Below are 17,894 nucleotides of genomic sequence, written 5' to 3'. Positions count from 1 at the left end.
TAGAATTCTGAGATCCGGGTGTCAGCAGGGTTGGTTTCTTCTGAGTTCTTTCTCTTTGGCTTATAAATGGGTGTCTTCTTACTGTCTTCACATAGTCTCCCCTCTGTGTGTGTTGTCCTGATCTCCTCTTCTTATAAGGACACCAGTCATATTGGATTAGGGCCACACATATGACCTCATTTTAACTTTAACTCTTTAACTCTGTAAAGACTCTCTCTCCAAATCCAGTTACGTTCTGATGTACTAGGGTTAGACTTTAAAATATGAATTTCAGAGGGAACACATTTCAGGCCATAACAAAATGTGTGTTTAAATTAAATATATTTATACATCAATAAAATACTCTGTTTCATAAGTGAGTAAAACCATATTCATGGCTTATTTTTTTCTAAAGTCTCATCTTACAAAATCTTTCTAACATAGAATGAGAAGAATAATACATGAAATCTATTCCAATTATATTATTAAAAATAAACGGATGCTGTTTCCAAAGGTATGTCTGGGTACACAGAGTCATTGCTGTTTTTTTTTTGTTTTGTTTTGTTTTGTTTTGTTTTGAGATGGAGTCTCACTCTCTCTGTTGGCCAGGCTGGAGTACAGTGGTGTGATCTCAGTTCACTACGACCTCTGCCTCCCAGGTTCAAGCGATTCTCCTGCCCCAGTCTCCCAAGTAGCTGGAACTACACGTGTGCGCCACCACGCCCAGCTAATTTTTGTATTTTTAATAGAGACGTGGTTTCACTATGTTGGCCAGGCTGGTCTCAAACTCCTGACTTCAGGTGATCCGCCCACCTTGGCCTCCCAAAGTGCTGGCATTACAGGCATGAGCTACTGTGCCCAGCCTCATTGTATTTTTTCTGTGGCCTGTACGGAGCTGTAGATGTAATGTTTAATAGAGTATAAGCTTTCTGAAATCCTTGCATCCCCAGTAGAAAGTAGGGCCCCTTCAGTGCTGGTCTAAATGGAGAGCTAGCCTTTGGAAGAAACTCAAAATGCAGGACTTGCTTTCTGTTGAGATCAGCAAGCAACAGAAATGGTGACTTGCTTCAGTATTCTGTGCTGCCATCTATTTCTGCTCTTCCCCTGCTCTTTTCACCTCTGCTACTCCATGTGCCGGTGCTCAGTGCCCTGCTGGATTGTCATTTGCACTTTGGAAAGTATATTGATGATTTTAGAAAGAATTTTAATTGTCTGCACCTAGTGTTATCAGGTAATTTATTTTCCAAATCAGGACACTTTGAAAGCAAAATAATACATTATTTTTAATTATGCTGCACCAGTGACAAAACCAGGACTGTTTTGGACAAATCAGGCTGTATAGTCACCCTTTTGGCAGTGAATTCAATTCATTTAACATGTATCAAGCACCTGATAGGACCTTGTGCCAAGGAGGGTGGAAGTAAGTGGTGAGTAAAATATTCTTATCTCAAGGAACTTATCACTTAATAGCAGAAGTAAATTTGCAAACTGTACCTATAATATGGTCTTAATGTACTAAGGCACATTATGGCAAATAATGAACATATTAAGTTAGAATATGAATTTGTAAAAAGCCTAGTTATAATATCTGGTGAGTAGTAAATGACTTAATATTAACTTTTCTTATTAGGCATAGTATTAAGGGCTTCATTTTGTTTACTCATGAATTTTTGGGGGAATTACTAATTTCTAATTAATAATATATTTTTGGTTCTTGTGCTTGGAATAATTTGTTCTGTTTTTAATATTCTGTTTATTTCCATCTTCTTCCTCCTCAAATCCTTGCCAGGAAAGATAAATCTTTGCCTTTTTGCTCGTTCTGATGCTACAGGGTTGGCATAAGAACTTGTAGTTAAATTATCAAAAAGTATGTATCTAGTTGTTATATAATGGGAAAGAATATTGGATAAAATCTTAATTTTTGTACTTATTTTAATTTAGAACTTTTCTTGGTCCAGAATTTTAAATCTCTCTTCATATATAAACTAGAGAAAGGAGAAAAGACAAATGGTATTTTTATAAATTTAATAATGTATGAAAATCATTATGAATTATACCACAGAAACTGCCAAGTAATTTGATTGCATACATGAGAGAGTAGGAAGGCTCTTTTAATCGCTTTTTTAAAAAGTGGCTAAATTATGTTTCTTTTTGAAATGTTTAAAATTACCAAATTACTGCTCATCTGCTACATAGAATGAAATGTATCTTACGTCACGTTGATTTACCACAAGGCCCTTGTACACATTAAACAAATATATTTGATTTTTTAAAAATATATCTACTTTAAACTGAATTACTCTGTAATCTATGATATTGACTTTAATCAGGATAGTCTAGAAATAATTTATGCTCTTTATTCTTGATTACTTCTAAATCAAGTTTTTTGTTTTCACAAATTCTATTACACAAGTTTCATTAAACATTTAGAAAAAAGCAAAAAGATTAAGAAAATCGCCCATTAACTCTACCTTCCTACAATAATTAATAGTAGTATATTAAATTTTTTATTTGTCCTTTTGTGTACATACCTTAAAAATAATTGTATATGCATTTGAATTATCCCTAATTTTATCTCCTGCTCTTTCTAACACTATGTACATTTTTCCCTTAGTCTTCATGTTCATTATTTTAATGCCTGCATGAAATTTCCATCACGTGACTTCATTACAATGGGTTGTTTCCAATGGATTTTGCCTAATTTGGATCATGCTCAAGAGACATATTCATATAAAGTTGACCGTTGAACAACATGGTGGTTAGGGGCACCAATTCCCTGCATAGTGGAAGAAAAGCCATATATAATTGTTGATTCTCCAAAAGTTTAAGTACTCAATAGCATGCTGTTGACTGGAAATGTTAACAACAACATAAACATTCAATTAAATTTATGTACGTTGTATGTATTAAATACTGTATTTTTTTTTTTTTTTTTTTTTGAGACAGGGTCTGACTTTGTCACCCAGGCTGGAGTGCAGCGGCATAATCTCAGCCCACTGCAGCCTCCACCTCCTGGGCTCAAGCCATCCTCCCACCTCAGCCTCCCGAGTAGCTAGGACTACAGGTGCGCACCACATGCCCAGCCAATTTTTGTTTTTGTAGAGACGGGGTTTTGCCATGTTGCCCAGGCTGGTCTCGAACTTGTGAGTGCAAGTGATCTGCCCACCTTGGCCTCCCAAAGTGCTGGTATTACAGGTGTGAGCCACTGTGCCCAGGCTTAAATGCTGTATTCTTAAAGTTAGCTAGAGAAAAGAAAATGTTATTAAGAAAATCATAAGAGAAAATCCATTTACAGTATGCTACTGTATTTATTGATACCATAAGTTTACATTATCTATTTACAGATGAGTCATCTGTCTGATAAGGCGGGCAGCTGCAGTTGCAGACCTCAGTCTACAATACATATCAAGCAATTCAGCTTTTTCTTGTAATGTCATGACTTTTCTTTGCTTCTTGGGTTGCAACATCACTAGTGGCACTTTGTATGGATCCCATGGTGTTATTTGGGGTTTATGGTATTGAACTAAACACAATGAAAAATACGCGAGAACCACCAGAGATCACATTACACTGTGACACACAATTTACTGGAGATACCAACTGCTCACATGGAGATGATTAGCATCACACAGCAATTTAAGCAGATACTTGCAAATTGAGCTCACCAAAATAGCAATGGGAGGTGGCTACAGCATTATTAGTTGTATAGTATGTCCTATAATTAATTTTATTCAGTTATGATTTATTATTCATCTTTATACTTCTCTTGAATGTAAATGGTGCTGTGTGTGGTCTGCAAGTGTTTGGTAGGTTTTGATAAATTCTAACTCTTTATAATAGGTTAGTGTATTTTTTATGGTAGTAAATGATAATATAGACTAGTATTTTACATATATATGCATTCATGATATACCTAATTTTTTTTCAAAATTTCCAGTCTATGTGATTTGTCTGCAAGGTTTTTCAAATTGTCACAAATCTCCAAAAAATTTTTCAGTGTATTTGTTGAAAAAAATCCATGTATAAGTGGACTTACACAATTCAAACCCATGTTGTTCAAGGGTCAACTGTATATCTAGCCTTTTTTATTTCTAAGAATATTTCCTTAGCATACATTTCTGAAAGTGAAATTACTGTATCACAGGTCATAAATAATTTAATGACTCTAGAAACTTTTTGACAGATTGCCTTCCAAAAAGGATGTACTAATTTACACAGTTGTCTGCATTTACTTTCAGTACAATCATGTTTTTCTTGCTTAACTTTTTTTCTTACTATGTTTCCATTAAAGTCTCAACCTTTTATTTTCTGTCAAACTTTTTTTTTTTTTTTAAAGTAACATTTTCTTTTCTTCTTGATTCATGGCCTGGAGTTGTAACATCGCAAAGAATAAGAGAATGAGATTTGCTTTCCTTTATAGTTAGGCAAAAACTGGCCTGAAGTTTATAAAATATTTTCTCGTTGCTAATAGGAACAGATGTTAAGGGTTGCTGCCTTCTCAGGCAGAAGCTTTTTTTACATAGGAAGATTAACATGGTATTTCCAATTACCAATGATACAACTTCCAAATATTCCTACCTTTTAATGATAGCTGAAGTCTCTGTCTGAGGTTAGCTTGATTTTGAGTCTACTCTGCATTTGACTTGGAATCTTTTGTCAGGCAAATCTGACATTTCTGTGAGCTGAGAAAGAGAATATTTACTTAGAAAGTTTCTTTCTTAATCCTTATTCATATTAACTGAATTAGCAGAGTATATAAAATAGACTTTAGTCAGCTTTTAAGTATTGTTTATGCTGTCAGAATTTTATTCTATCAAAATCATCACCCTTTCTTGCTTTTATGTATTTGCATTTTATAGTTTCTATTCTAATATTCGAAGGCCTAGCACATTGCTAATCCTGTATGCCTTTTACAACTAATAATTTAGTTGTGGCCTTTAAAATAGGGACATATTTTCTAAATTGCAATAAATTTGCTTTCAGATTAGTTAACATTTTGTAATAATGGAGAGTACTAAATTAAAATGGCTTTTGTTTTTAACCACAGCTTTGGGCTTAAATATTATAACGTGGTATTTTGAAATTTTCCTGGAAGAACATCTAGTCTGATAAAGTTTTTATTATCCTATAATGTTTAAGATCTTCCAAATAAAGAATCTGAAAGGAAATAAAGCTTAAATTGTAATTATCTCTGATAGAAGTTTACAATTATTTTTTAAATATAGAAAAGTTACATGAGAAAGTAGCAGGTCAAGTGGTCCTTTGCACCTTTCCTATGTAATTTTAATATTATTTTGCAATTATTCAATTAGGTACCTGGACCTCTTGTTAAAGTTACTAAGAAGAATTTCACTAGTTCTTTTGACCAGTGTTATAAAAATGTCTTTCATCCATGTTTCGGTTGAAGAAAAAAAAGAAGCCTTATTACATTTTAGTTGATTATTAATACATTAGGGTTTTTAGGATTTCAGAATATAAAAATAGAACATAGTGTGAACCCAAGAAGCTATCCTTTATATAAAGAAAATGAGTAGGGAATATGAGACAGAGTACATTCTTGATATATATTAAAAAAAAATTACTATAGGATGCTAATAATTTTTAAAGTCATTGTCTACCTTCAGAGTTTACTTCTGAGACACTTAAAGTTTTAAAGTAGTGAACTCCCTTTAAGTTTTGGAAATGAAACTAATGGTGGTATTATTATTTCTATATTATATACTCTATAATCTTATGGCCAATGTCTTATATGAAACATGTTTATATTATATCATTGTAACCTATTTTATATTATATATCAAGTATTTATTGAACAATTATGTATTTATAACAAAATAATTGTTATATTTTTATGTTACATTACAGGTTGACTATCCCAAATCTGAAAATCCAAAAATCGAAATGCTCCAAAATCCAAAACATTTTGAACAACAACATAATACTCAAAGGAAATGCTCATTGGACCATTTCACACTTCAGATTTTTGGTTTTGGGATGCTCAACTAGTAAGTATATGTCTATACATATTCCAGAATTTGAAAAAAAAATCAAAATACTTCTGGTCCCAAGGATTTTGGATAAGGAATACTCATTGTATGTTATAATAAACAATAACCCCAGCATTAGAACAGCACGTGTGAGTGCCAGAACTATAGACAGAACAGGTTGTATTGTGACAGGGTATGCAGTGCTTAGATGGTAGAAGTGAAGTTCATCTGGATGGATATATCCATTTCATTGAGCGAGCCAAACCTAGTGAAGGTAAAAAGGCAAGCTCTGTTCAAGCATTTGATATTTTCTTTTCCAGTCTGTAACTTTGGGAATAACTCTTCAAAGTGTGATAACATGTTGGTTATCTGTAATATTTGCCAAGGCATGAATCTGAATTGGATGTACTGTGAAACTGTTGTGCAAAAGCCAGTCACTTGGTGGATAAGCAAACTGTACTTGGGTATCAGTTGACTAATAGCCTGATATAAGTAAGGGGGTGATTTGATATTAAACTGCAGTAACAGAAATACAGTATCCAGAACCAAGCAGATGATAGTTCTTCTTTACTCTTCATGCAAACTTACTCTGGTATTGTTTATTTCTGGGTACCACCCTTGACAAAAGACACAGTAACTGGAACACTCATAGAAGATGTGAGTATACTAAAAACTGTGTCGAAGCTGATAGAGATGACTTACAAAATCATGAGCTCCAAGGCCAGTTTGTTAGCCTAAGTGATGATTTCTGCCTTACCTTTTTATGCTTCCAGCCAGTCACAGTAACCTTCAAAAATTAGTAATTTTTCCCATTTGGGAAATAGTAGTAGCTTGCTTTAGCATTTTAGTCTTCTGTAGTGCTTAAAATCGGAAAATGTAGGTACCATGTCAGTAATTTTTACACCCTTGCAGGAAAAAAAAATTGCCCTCATAAGCCCTTTAAAAAAGGCATAAAAGGATGAATCTTCTCTATTCGTCTTAACGTTATGCATTGTTAGCAAAATGCTAAATTATTCTTACTAAGAAATTTCAGGGTGAAGCTGGCTAGTTCCATTTTAGGTGGGTATATTCAGTTTCTTTGCCCTCCTCATCTTCATTCATACTGTGCTATGACCCTGTTTTTTTTTTAATTTCTCCTTCTCTCTTTATATTTTTGCCTCTTCTGACTTTGTTTTATTTTACTGCCATATAACCCTTGATTATAGTTTGATTGTTCTGAACATTAGTGACCTTCGAGATACCAAGAAATTACCTGCCTTGATTACAGCTGATAGCCAAGTAAAATATTTTGGTCCTTAAAGAATGTCACTTAGAATAATATGAATAAATATATTGCTGTATTCAGTCTTAAATATCAGTACTAATGCAGAAGAATATTTAAATTATAAACAGCTGGATATAAGATTTCCTACTTGCCATGGCACTTGCGGTTTCTAATATTAAGTCGCAGAGTAATGAGAGTCCTAAGTGAGAGTGATGGATTAATATCATTTTTTCTGCTTGCCTGATTCTTGTCTTTCAAGTCATAATTAAAACCTTTCCCATCTTAGACTAGTAAATATTGCTACAAGTTGAGCATCCCTAATCTAAAAATCTGAAATTTGAAATGCTCCAGAATCTTTTAGAGCACTGACATGATGCTCACAGGAAATACTCATTGAAGCATTTCAGATTTTGGATTAGGGATGTTCAACCAGTTTGTATGTGCAAATATTCCAGATTTTGAAATCCAAAACACTTTTTGTCCCAAGCATTTTGGATTAGGGATACTCATCCTATGTTCAAGTGCTAGTAATTATTCCCATACAGGGAGAAGTTCAGTTTTCTAACTTCTTTTTAAAAAAGAATGAAATTTGGAGTAATTCTAAGGAAATCTTACTCATGTTCAATCTCTGTCCCCTTCCAACTCTGGCCATCCTCAAAATGTTGACTGTTCTGACGTTCACATTATGACGCAGCTTGGCTCAGGTGCCAGGGAGTCAGAAAACCCCATTTAAAGAGTCTGGAGGGTCAGAGCAATCAGAACACTATTTAGGCAACAAACACAGTCAAGATACAGGAAGAGGACTTTTGAATCAAAGTCATTTCTGCCTAGCTGTGGGCGTATGTTTCCTGTTCAGGTTACAGGGCTTAGTTATGTTACACATGGCAGTCCAACAAAGGGCAACTATAGTACTCTAACTTATTTTTCTTGCGGATTCCAACAGTTGGTCACTTGCTTATATTCTCAGTGGCCCATAGACTCTATGCTGAACATGCATGCTTTTCAAACTGTCCATTATTGTCTTCAAGTGTCTGTCCGTTGCTCTTTCCTTTGAAATGTCTCCCTCAGCCTCCACTTCATCCCCTTATTGCTACTATTCTACTCCTTGCCCTAAGCATCTTACCCATAATTAACTATATGTATATATGTTCTCTTATCATTAAAAGTAGGTTCTAGAATGCTGTTTATACAATTTTTAATACCAAAGATTCTAAGAAGCTGGTCAGTTCTGCCTGCAGTTCTTAGATAATGTGTAGCAAATAAGGAATCAGTCTTTAGAAGCTTTAAAACTACTAACTATACTTATTTTCTCTGTGTTATAGATTATCTACCCTTTCTATCCATGTTAATGTAGGACCAATAGTTCATTTTTCTAGAATAGACCACTTTTGTTATTTAAATGCTATTGAAGCAGCTCCCTTCCACCTCCCTGGTAATTTTTCCATATGTTACAGGGAGTTCGTTAGTAGGCAGCAGTTTGCCTTAGTGGTTAAGAATACAGCTTTTATGAAGCCTCTTGCCTGGGTTCCATCCCAGCTCTGAGACTTACAGCTTTTTTGTGACCTTAGAAAAATTACCAAATTTCTCTGTGCCTCCATTTTTTTCTTCTCTATTAAATAGGGATAATAATAATAAGTATTAAAGTACCTGACAGGTAGTAAGAGTTCAATAAGTGTTAGGTAATTTTATAACATCATCAGCTGTGGATCCAAGGCCTGCATACATGCTTCACTTTAATGATACTTACAGTTCTTGGACTTGGAAACCATATATTTCTGACTTGAAGCAGAAATCTCATCCTCAGCTCTATGTGTCATACTTAGGCTTTTAAGTTTTCAAACTGTTATTATTTTCCTAAATTAACAGTAGGCCAGGAGGTACCTGATTTTCATGCTAATCATCTAACTACGTACTCTGGTTTTTCCATGTTTGGGTGCCTTTAGTTGTTTGCATAAGCATAATATTTTCCATGTATCGAATGATTCACTTGTTAACTTTCAGAATAATTTTTACTCTCATCCCATATGGCCATTCAATCCAGACACCATTTGCTTACCAGATTTTTATTTTGGAGATGGTGGGTTTTTTTAAGTACATTTATTTCCATTGGAATCAAATCCTTCTTACTAGTTTTCAACACCTGGAATTGCTTTTGTACTCATCAGCCATAATGGAATTAATATGCTTTATAATACACTCTATACAGTACTCTGAAAAATGATATGGCCAAATGACACTAACCACTGTTACCTATATATGCTATTATCCTTTGCTTATGAACAGAGTGAGCATGATTTTGCTCTATCGTGAAACTTTCATAAAGTAAAATTATACAAAAAGATGAGTTTTTATAATTGCCTTTTAGGTGATCTCTTTGCCTCACTGGTTTCTCTTCCCTCAATAACCTTTACAAAATACTTGGATCACATCACTTCCTTTTGTAGTAGGTCTATCTTGGCTTGACTGCTGTCTATAGAATTTGGGTCATTAAATTCTTTTAACTAGTTTAAAGTATGCTTTTCTGTAGCTCTACCAACTTCTCTTCTATGAAAGAAATCTTTTGTTCATAGTCAAGCATAACCTTCTCTGTTCTAAACTTGTATAATATAGGTTTTTGATCGGCCTTTGTTTCTCTTTAATAACACCATGTGTTTAACTGAACATGTGATACTTTGCCTAAAATTACTTGTTATGCATTTTATCATGTAGTACTGTATTATCTGGTATGCTGTCATATTAACTGTTATATGCTTCTTGGATTCACTTAAAAAGTATATGTCATTGTTATAAAACTATAATTTCCATGAGAGCATGAGTTCTCTATTTCTTTTGTGCCCTTCATATGTGTCTTATGAAGTTAGGTGGTCAGTAAACATAAACAGACATTTACTTGCATTTCAGTTTTGTGATTTATTAAAATCAAAGTCACAAAGATTTCACATAACTTTTAGTCTCAACTACTTTTTGTCATGAAATATCAACTCTTGTCAGTTTTAAAAAACCCAGTTCTTCATCTGTGGAGCAGGAAATTATACTTTGACAGTAGTTCAGCTCTAATTGTAAATATCTTATGTATTTTTTCTGTAATTTTTTAGGTGTTTTGAAACTATGAAATCTCAAATTGTAAGACAGCTTGACATTATTTTGAAGTGATCCTCCCTCTTTCGTGTGTCTTCTTAATAGAGGCTGTTTGAGCACTGCCAATTTTTTAAATAATTGATTTAAAGATAATAAGTATGATGCATTAATCTAGTTTTAAAACCACAGTCCTGTGCTTTTCTGTAGGATTATTAAAATAGTATAAGTATAAACATGAAGAAGTCTTCAGTGTTTCATCAGTTAACTTTGCCCTGTTTTCTAAGCTATACAGTGAGATCTTTATATTTTAAACGAGAAAACTAATGCCAAAATCTTACGAACTCCATCAGAGAATCTCTGCCTATTCATTCTTCAGTTAATTCTCCCTTTCTTAATTGACAACATACATGATAAATTTTAAAAATATGTATTCAGTTAATCTTTTCATATAGCTTAACCATTAGCATTATAATAATGTCATTGTCCTTTTTTTTTTTTTTCCATTTCAGATGTCCTATACACTACGTCAACTGTAAATTAAATAGGCTTTTGTGGGGGCTAGTCAGATAGCCTGTAGGTTCCTACTAAGAAGATGCTATCCACGTTTGAAAGTTGCTATCTTTTGAATAAACATTTTGAGCCTCTTTATTTTGTGGATTTCTATTTCTGGGTTATAGAAAATTTATAAAAAGTAGAGATGTAGATCGTCATTATCCAAAGTACTTGAATATTTGTTTATATCTAAAGATAACTGACCAACATAAATTAGATGATTTTTATAGAACAAAAAGTTGATACTGGCTGGGCTTGGTGGCACACACCTGTAATCCCAGTACTCGGAGGCCAAGGACAGTGGATTATTTGAGCTCAAGGGTTCGAGACTAGCCTGGGCAACATAGGGAGACCCCATCTTTATAAAAAAATTAAAATAGTAAATTTAAAACATTGATGCAAGTAATTAAGAGATGTATTAAGGACGCAAAATGAACAAAGACTAACAAGGCTTCTGAGAAAATAGTGTTGGCATAGATCACTTACAACTACATACCTTTTAAGTATAACCCTAGCAAATAAAATATCAGTCCAAATACTAGTACAGTCAAATACCTGTGGACATTTACAATTAGAATCACTCTATATTCTGCAGCCATATATGCATAGGTTCATGCTCCCCCACTTAAAGGTATTTGCTTCTAATGGAGACCAATTTAATCAAAACTAAAAATACACTTCAGGGATATCCCTCATCAATTAAGTTGTTTTGTTTTCATAGTGGTGTGATGTCTTCACATTTCCATCTGCATTTTGCAGCTTCCCAAGATAGCTTAATAGAGACAAAAACCAAGCAGTTATTTTAGCCAAAAAAAAAAAAAACAAAAACCACATTTTGCAATAAAGAAAGGCAGCTTCTATAGGGTTTTCATATTTTTTCTTAAACTCTGAAAACTTCTGCCTCTGGTTATTTCAAATCATTAGCATGCTGGGAATAAGATCTTACACAATTTTGCGTTGTACTGACAAGATTTATTTATTTGCCAATTACATATAAACTAATTCTTAAGGAAGAATTAGACAGACCATAGCTGAAATAACTATGTTTAAGCAATAGAAAAGTTATGAATAGAATGAATGTAAGCAAAAGAAGGTCAAGTTTGATGTATTTTAAACTGGGAGGATAGTCAAAATGTAGAAAGATGAAGTTCAAACCATGTAAAGATTTTGATTTCAAACAAAGATTTATTTCCTAAAGTAAAGTTTTGTGAGTATGTGTCCCAACCCTGTCCTTCCCATGGCTTTTATCTGTGGTAGTTAACCAGTTAATCATGACATAATTTCTCATTCTTTCGAGTGCATAATGGTGCCCAGCACTTACTAAGTTAAAAATTACACATCCTCTTTCAGTCACTGTCCTCTTTCTCACTTAGCCTGAACACAGCCTTAGTAGCCATCTCAATACATCATTCCAGGCATTACTACCAACCAGTCTGATTTGGTATATCATGTAATATTGTTTACTGACAGTTTACTGTAATGCAAGCAGTGTGCTATGTCTTTTACCAAAATAATTGTATGTAATCCTTGGAACACCCTGTGTACTAGTATTTTAATCCCCATTTACAAGTGAGGAAATTGAGACTTAAGTTTTTTTGTTGTGTTTTTTTTTTTGGTCATTTTTTTTTTAGTCAAAGTCTCGCTCTGTTGCCCAGCCTGGAGTCAGTGGCGCGATCTCAGCTCACTGCAACCTCCACCTCCTGGGTTCAAGTGATTCTCCTGCCTCAGCCTCCTGAGTAGCTGGGACTACAGGTGCACACCACCACGCCTGGCTATTTTTTTTTTTTTTTTTTTTTTAAGTAGAGATGGGGTTTCACCATATTGGCCAGGCTGGTCTTGAACTCCTGATCTCATTATCCACCCGCCTTGGCCTCCCAAAGTGCTGGGATTACATGTGTGAGTCACCATGCTTGGCCCGAGACTTAAGTTTTATCTATTTTATCAATATTATAATAATAAGCCACCTCAAATCTATAATGTAAAATGAGTAACAGTAATATAAATATAATAAACTAGGAAAAATGAAATTACAGGTTATAGTAGGTACTGGAGCTGAAGTATTAATGATAAGTTGGTACAGGAAAGCCATTTATAAAGCACTGAAATAATGAAAAAATGGAAGACCCAGAGGAGGTCCTTTGGAAGGTTGGGGCAGATGTGTAAGAGATAAAACAGGCCTTGGCTCCCTAAGAAGTGGTGAAGGCAGGCTCAATTTCTGACTGAAATTTCCAGTTTTAATCTCTGTGAGGCCTAACTTATTTCCTGTCCTTGAAAATTCTTGAAAATGCCTGTAGTATTCTTCAATTTCTTTTTACTTAAATACCTATTCCATCAGCCAAATGCTGCCTAAGACGATGTAGATTCAGAATATAGGATATTCTGAAGACAGATTTGGGAAATGCACAGGTCTGATCATATTGAATTTGAGGTTAGAATGTCCAGTGGGCATTTGACTATGCAAAGCCTCTGGGTTAAAAATTTTAAACTCATGACCATAGTTGAAATTGTAAAAGTCGACGAAATCTTCCATTGAGATGAGAAGAGCAGAGGGCTTTGGAATTAACCATGAAACCAGTATCAAGGACTGGCTGGCTGGCTGGCCAAGGACAGAGGATCTAGTGCTAGAAAATTAACACAGAATAGAGTTAGAAGGAGAATCAGAGGAGGTGATGTCCACAAAGTCTGGGTAGTACAGTTCCAAGTCTGGGTAGTCGGTGTCAAGTGCTCCAGAAAGATCAAATACCTTGGGAATGAGTGTCCATTGGATTTAGTGGTGAGGTCACTGATGGCCTTTGCCTGCTATCATGGTTTCTGTGGAGATAAGGTCAGAATTGAAAGTCTATTTCAGTGGGTCAGAGAGAAAATGCAAAGGAAGAAAATGAAAAATTTATCAATGTATCCCAGTTAGCTAACAGAAATATAGTGGGAAGAGGTGCATGATTGAGGGCTGAAATAGACCTTAGAGGTAATCAAATAGCAACTCCTTATTTCAACACGAGGACATTATTAATAGCACCCCCCAAAATTTAGTAGTTTATATTGTGCAAAGCCAGTAAGTGGCAGATAGAACAGAGAGCATCTAGGTGTTCTGATTTCAAATCTGCCAGTATACATAGGCAAACTCTTAACCCAAAAGGGAGTTAAAAATTGCTTTAATGGTTTCTTTTGGCTTTTGAAATGTATTCTTTCTTAGATATAGAAAGGAATACATTATGGCTGTGCTACAGCATATTTGTCTATATACTCAGTGTGTTGTACATGCAAAAATAGGTTGAAAAAAAGCCACTGGCTAGATCTGGAGCCAAATTCCAAATTCAGTCATGTTGGAAATGTGCATAACTAAATCAATATATATATTTATAACCAATTCAGGAAGAAACTTTAGGATACTATGGTTTTGTTTTTGATTAGGAAGAATCATTAATATTTTAAAATAATGTTATAAAAGTACATATTGAATTAGAAATATAAATATTGAATCTTATAATAGCCATTCTTATTTATGGGTGGTATGTCTTATCCTTGGGCAGTTGCATGAAAATAAAATATTCACAAAATGTATTTTTGAGTACCATACTAGAATCTTCAGTTATTGGTATAAGAGCACCACCTATGGGTTTCTCATGTACTTGAAATTTTTTTCCTAAAACAAAACCTAATAAAATTATTTCTAGTTTTTCCCTATAATTAGTCTATCGATTTAGTCAAAGGTTAGGAAAGTTCTTTGTCCTAGATTAATCCCACCTTGTTTTTGGCTGTATGTCACTGCTGTTAAACCATTTAATAAATAGTTGAGTACTTACATGCTAGTACAGCATTATAATTGAGTTAAATGTAATTTAACTCAAAATTGTATTATTCTCTTTAATGTAGGTGAATCTTTTAATAAAAATGAACAATTTTCCATATTCTGGGGAAACGGTGATGATTGTTTTTGGCTGTTTATTTATATGTTTGTTTATATTTTCATGAACTTAAGATTTCCTTTAGCTTACTACAACTCCAGAATGCTGTGTTAGGAGATGATGAAAAGTCTCGCTCTGTCACCAGTCTGGAGTGCAGTGGCGCGATCTCAGCTTACTGCAGCCTCCGCCTCTCAGGTTCAAGCGATTCTCCTGCCTCAGCCTCCTGAGTAGCTGGGACTACAGGTGCGTGCCACTACACCCAGCTAATTTCTGTACTTTTAGTAGAGACAGGGTTTCACCATGTTGGCCAGGAGAAAAAGAAGTACTTACAAATAACTTAGCTATCTTTTTATTAAATTATTGTAATGACAACTCAGAGTAAAGTGGAAGCAAACTGGCAGTTTATTATTAATAAACTCTTAAAGAATTACATTTGGATACATTTAGTCTTTTTCTAAAACATCATTTATTAAAATTAAAACTTTTTTGTAAGGGAGATTTACTAACAAAACAGCAGAAAAAAAGAAGAAAAAAAGAAGCTTTGACTATGCCTTGGCAATGAGATGAATGCTAAGCCCTTGATATATCTGTATGCTGTATGTCATGAATCTGTTCTGAAAGCAATTCAAAACAGATGCCCTTTGGCAGTGCACCCTAATTCCAGGGCAGACCCATTTTTAGATATGAACTTTTTTTTCTGCAGTAGAATATACTTTTAAAGCTTTTATTGCATGTTTTCTTCAGGGAGTAGGTTATTCTATAGAAATAAGGATTGACTTTAAGTAATATAGCTTGCTTTATTTCAATCATTATGGATAAAATTCTTTAAATTACATAGTATACTTCCTAGCATTCTTAACCTAAATTGAACAGAGTATAACCTCTGTTATGGGGAAAAAAAAAAAAAAGTTGCCACGCATGGTGGCATGCTCTTTGTAGTCCCAGCTACTCAGGAAGCTGAGGCAAGAGGATCACCTGAGCCCAAGAATTCAAGGCTGTAGTGTTCTATGCTAGTGCCTGTGAATAGCCACTGCACTCCAGCCTGGGCAACATAGTGAGATCTCATCTCTTAAAAAAAAAAATGCTGAGCGTGGTGGCTCACGCCTGTAATCCCAGCACTTCGGGAGGCTGAGGCAGTAACATCACAAGGTCAAGAGATCGAGACCATCCTGGCCAACCTGGTGAAACCACTTCTCTACTAAAAATACAAAAATTAGCTGGTGGCGTGCGCCTGTAGTCCCACTTACTCGGGAGGCTGAGGCAAGAGAATTGCTTGAACCTGGGAGGCGGAGGTTGTAGTGAGCTAAGATTGCACCACTGTACTCCATCCACCCCGGAGACAGAGTGAGACTCTATCTCAAAAAAAAAAAAAAAAAAGGTCATTTTTCCAAATTACAATTGTAATAGTGATATTTGGCCATCTCTTGGGTTACCTGATTTTTAAACTACAGCAGAACTTAAAAAGCATGGGAGTGCAGGCTGTGTTTTATACCAGTCATTTTGCCTATACTGATTCATTATTCACTCAACAACTCTTAGATCAGTATGAATATTAATTTATTATGATAATATAATACAACAGTCTTACCTTTTCAGAGACAGGCAATATATAAATTATGAGCTCATGGTTTTTGAGTTTAGTATGTAGTGTTTGTTTTTCTGAAAATTTACTCATCACTTCTGATAATTGTTTATGTACCCCTGGCAGCTACTCTCCCCACTTCTAATTTTCTGCTTCTAATCTGCTGTTACTTTAAAATCAAGTAATCTAATTTGTTGAAATTGTATTAAATAAGAGGTTCTAGGATTTAAAATTCTACTATAGGCTTAAACATCACGTATTTAATTGAGAGAGAATAAATGGTCACATTATCAACTGAATTCTGGATAATGTTAACTATATTGCAATGAGAGTTCCAGATAATGCAAGAATAATCCAGGAAAGTGTTGGTATTAGTTTTAATTTATTCTATATGCATGAAGATTTTCCTCTGTGATATGCAGATATCTAATCACATGGTGATATTTTAAGCACTATTTCAAGATTTTACTATTAAATAATGTAGGAATCATTCATAACCCTGTAATAAATAGCTTAGAAGTATTAATGGAATAAATTGAAGAGTGTTTTACTATCTTTATTCAATCATCCACTAACTTCTTAACAAAAATTACAATCCAGCATCTTACTGTTAGGCTTACTTAGAGTACCCTAAAAGCAGCATTATGCTCCTAAGGATCTAAACAAAGTAGCTAAGCAAATATTGGAAAGGTAGTTTATGATAAAATAAACTTGAAAGATGAGTTTTGAAAAAAGATAGGTGGATGGATAGATCAGTCTCCATGGCCAAAGCCAGTAAGTAATCTTGAACTCTTATTCAGTGATCCAGTTTGAAATTTCCTTGCCTGCCCAAAACATGTACAGTAGTCCCTCCTTATCTATGAGGGATACCTTCAAGACCCCCATGAATGCCTGAAACTGCAGAGTACCAAACCTGATTGCTGTCCAACTGAATGCCTTTTCCATTTTAACTAAGCACTTAGGCACTGCGGCCATTAACTTTTGCAGTTTGAGGTATTACAGCAAAACTAGCACGAATTTCTTTTTCCTTCTTCATAATTTCATGGATATAAGATTCATTCTCACCTTAGAGCTCAGACACCTCAGCATAAGATTTTTTCTTCTATTGTTGAGAACTTTCACCTTTTCACTTAATGGAAGTACTTTACAGCTTCTCTTTGACATATCCGCATTACCAGCATCACTGCTTTTGTGCTTTGAGGCTATTCATAATGGCAAAATAAGGGTGACTTGAACACAAGCACTTCAATACTGTGACAGTTGATCTGATAAGTGAGATGGCTACTAAGTAACTAATGGGTGGGTAGCATACACAGCGTGGATACACTGGACAAAGGGAAGATTCATGTCCCGGGAGGGACAGAACAGCACAGCAAGAGATGTCATCACTACTCAGAACAGCACACAATTTAAAACTTAAGAATTGTTTATTTCCGGAATTTTCCATTTAATATTTTTAGACCACTGTTGGCTCCAAGTCATTGAACAATAGAAAGCAAAATGTCCGATAAGTGGGGCTACTATATTTAATTGGAATAAGGGACTTT

General features: G+C 34.5%; 1 protein-coding gene across 2 annotated transcripts in view; it reads left to right on the top strand.

Moving 5' to 3' along the window:
• LRP12 (LDL receptor related protein 12) overlaps positions 1–17,894 on the top strand; it is a 96,776-nt gene that overhangs the window by 58,917 nt on the left and 19,965 nt on the right. The window lies entirely within an intron of this gene.

Source organism: Hylobates moloch, unplaced genomic scaffold (genome assembly GCF_009828535.3).
Source record: "Hylobates moloch isolate HMO894 unplaced genomic scaffold, HMol_V3 SCAFFOLD_9, whole genome shotgun sequence".
In the NCBI taxonomy this organism is placed as follows: domain Eukaryota; kingdom Metazoa; phylum Chordata; class Mammalia; order Primates; family Hylobatidae; genus Hylobates; species Hylobates moloch.
Note: the sequence above shows the minus strand (reverse complement) of the source record. Positions and strands in the feature narration are given on the sequence as shown.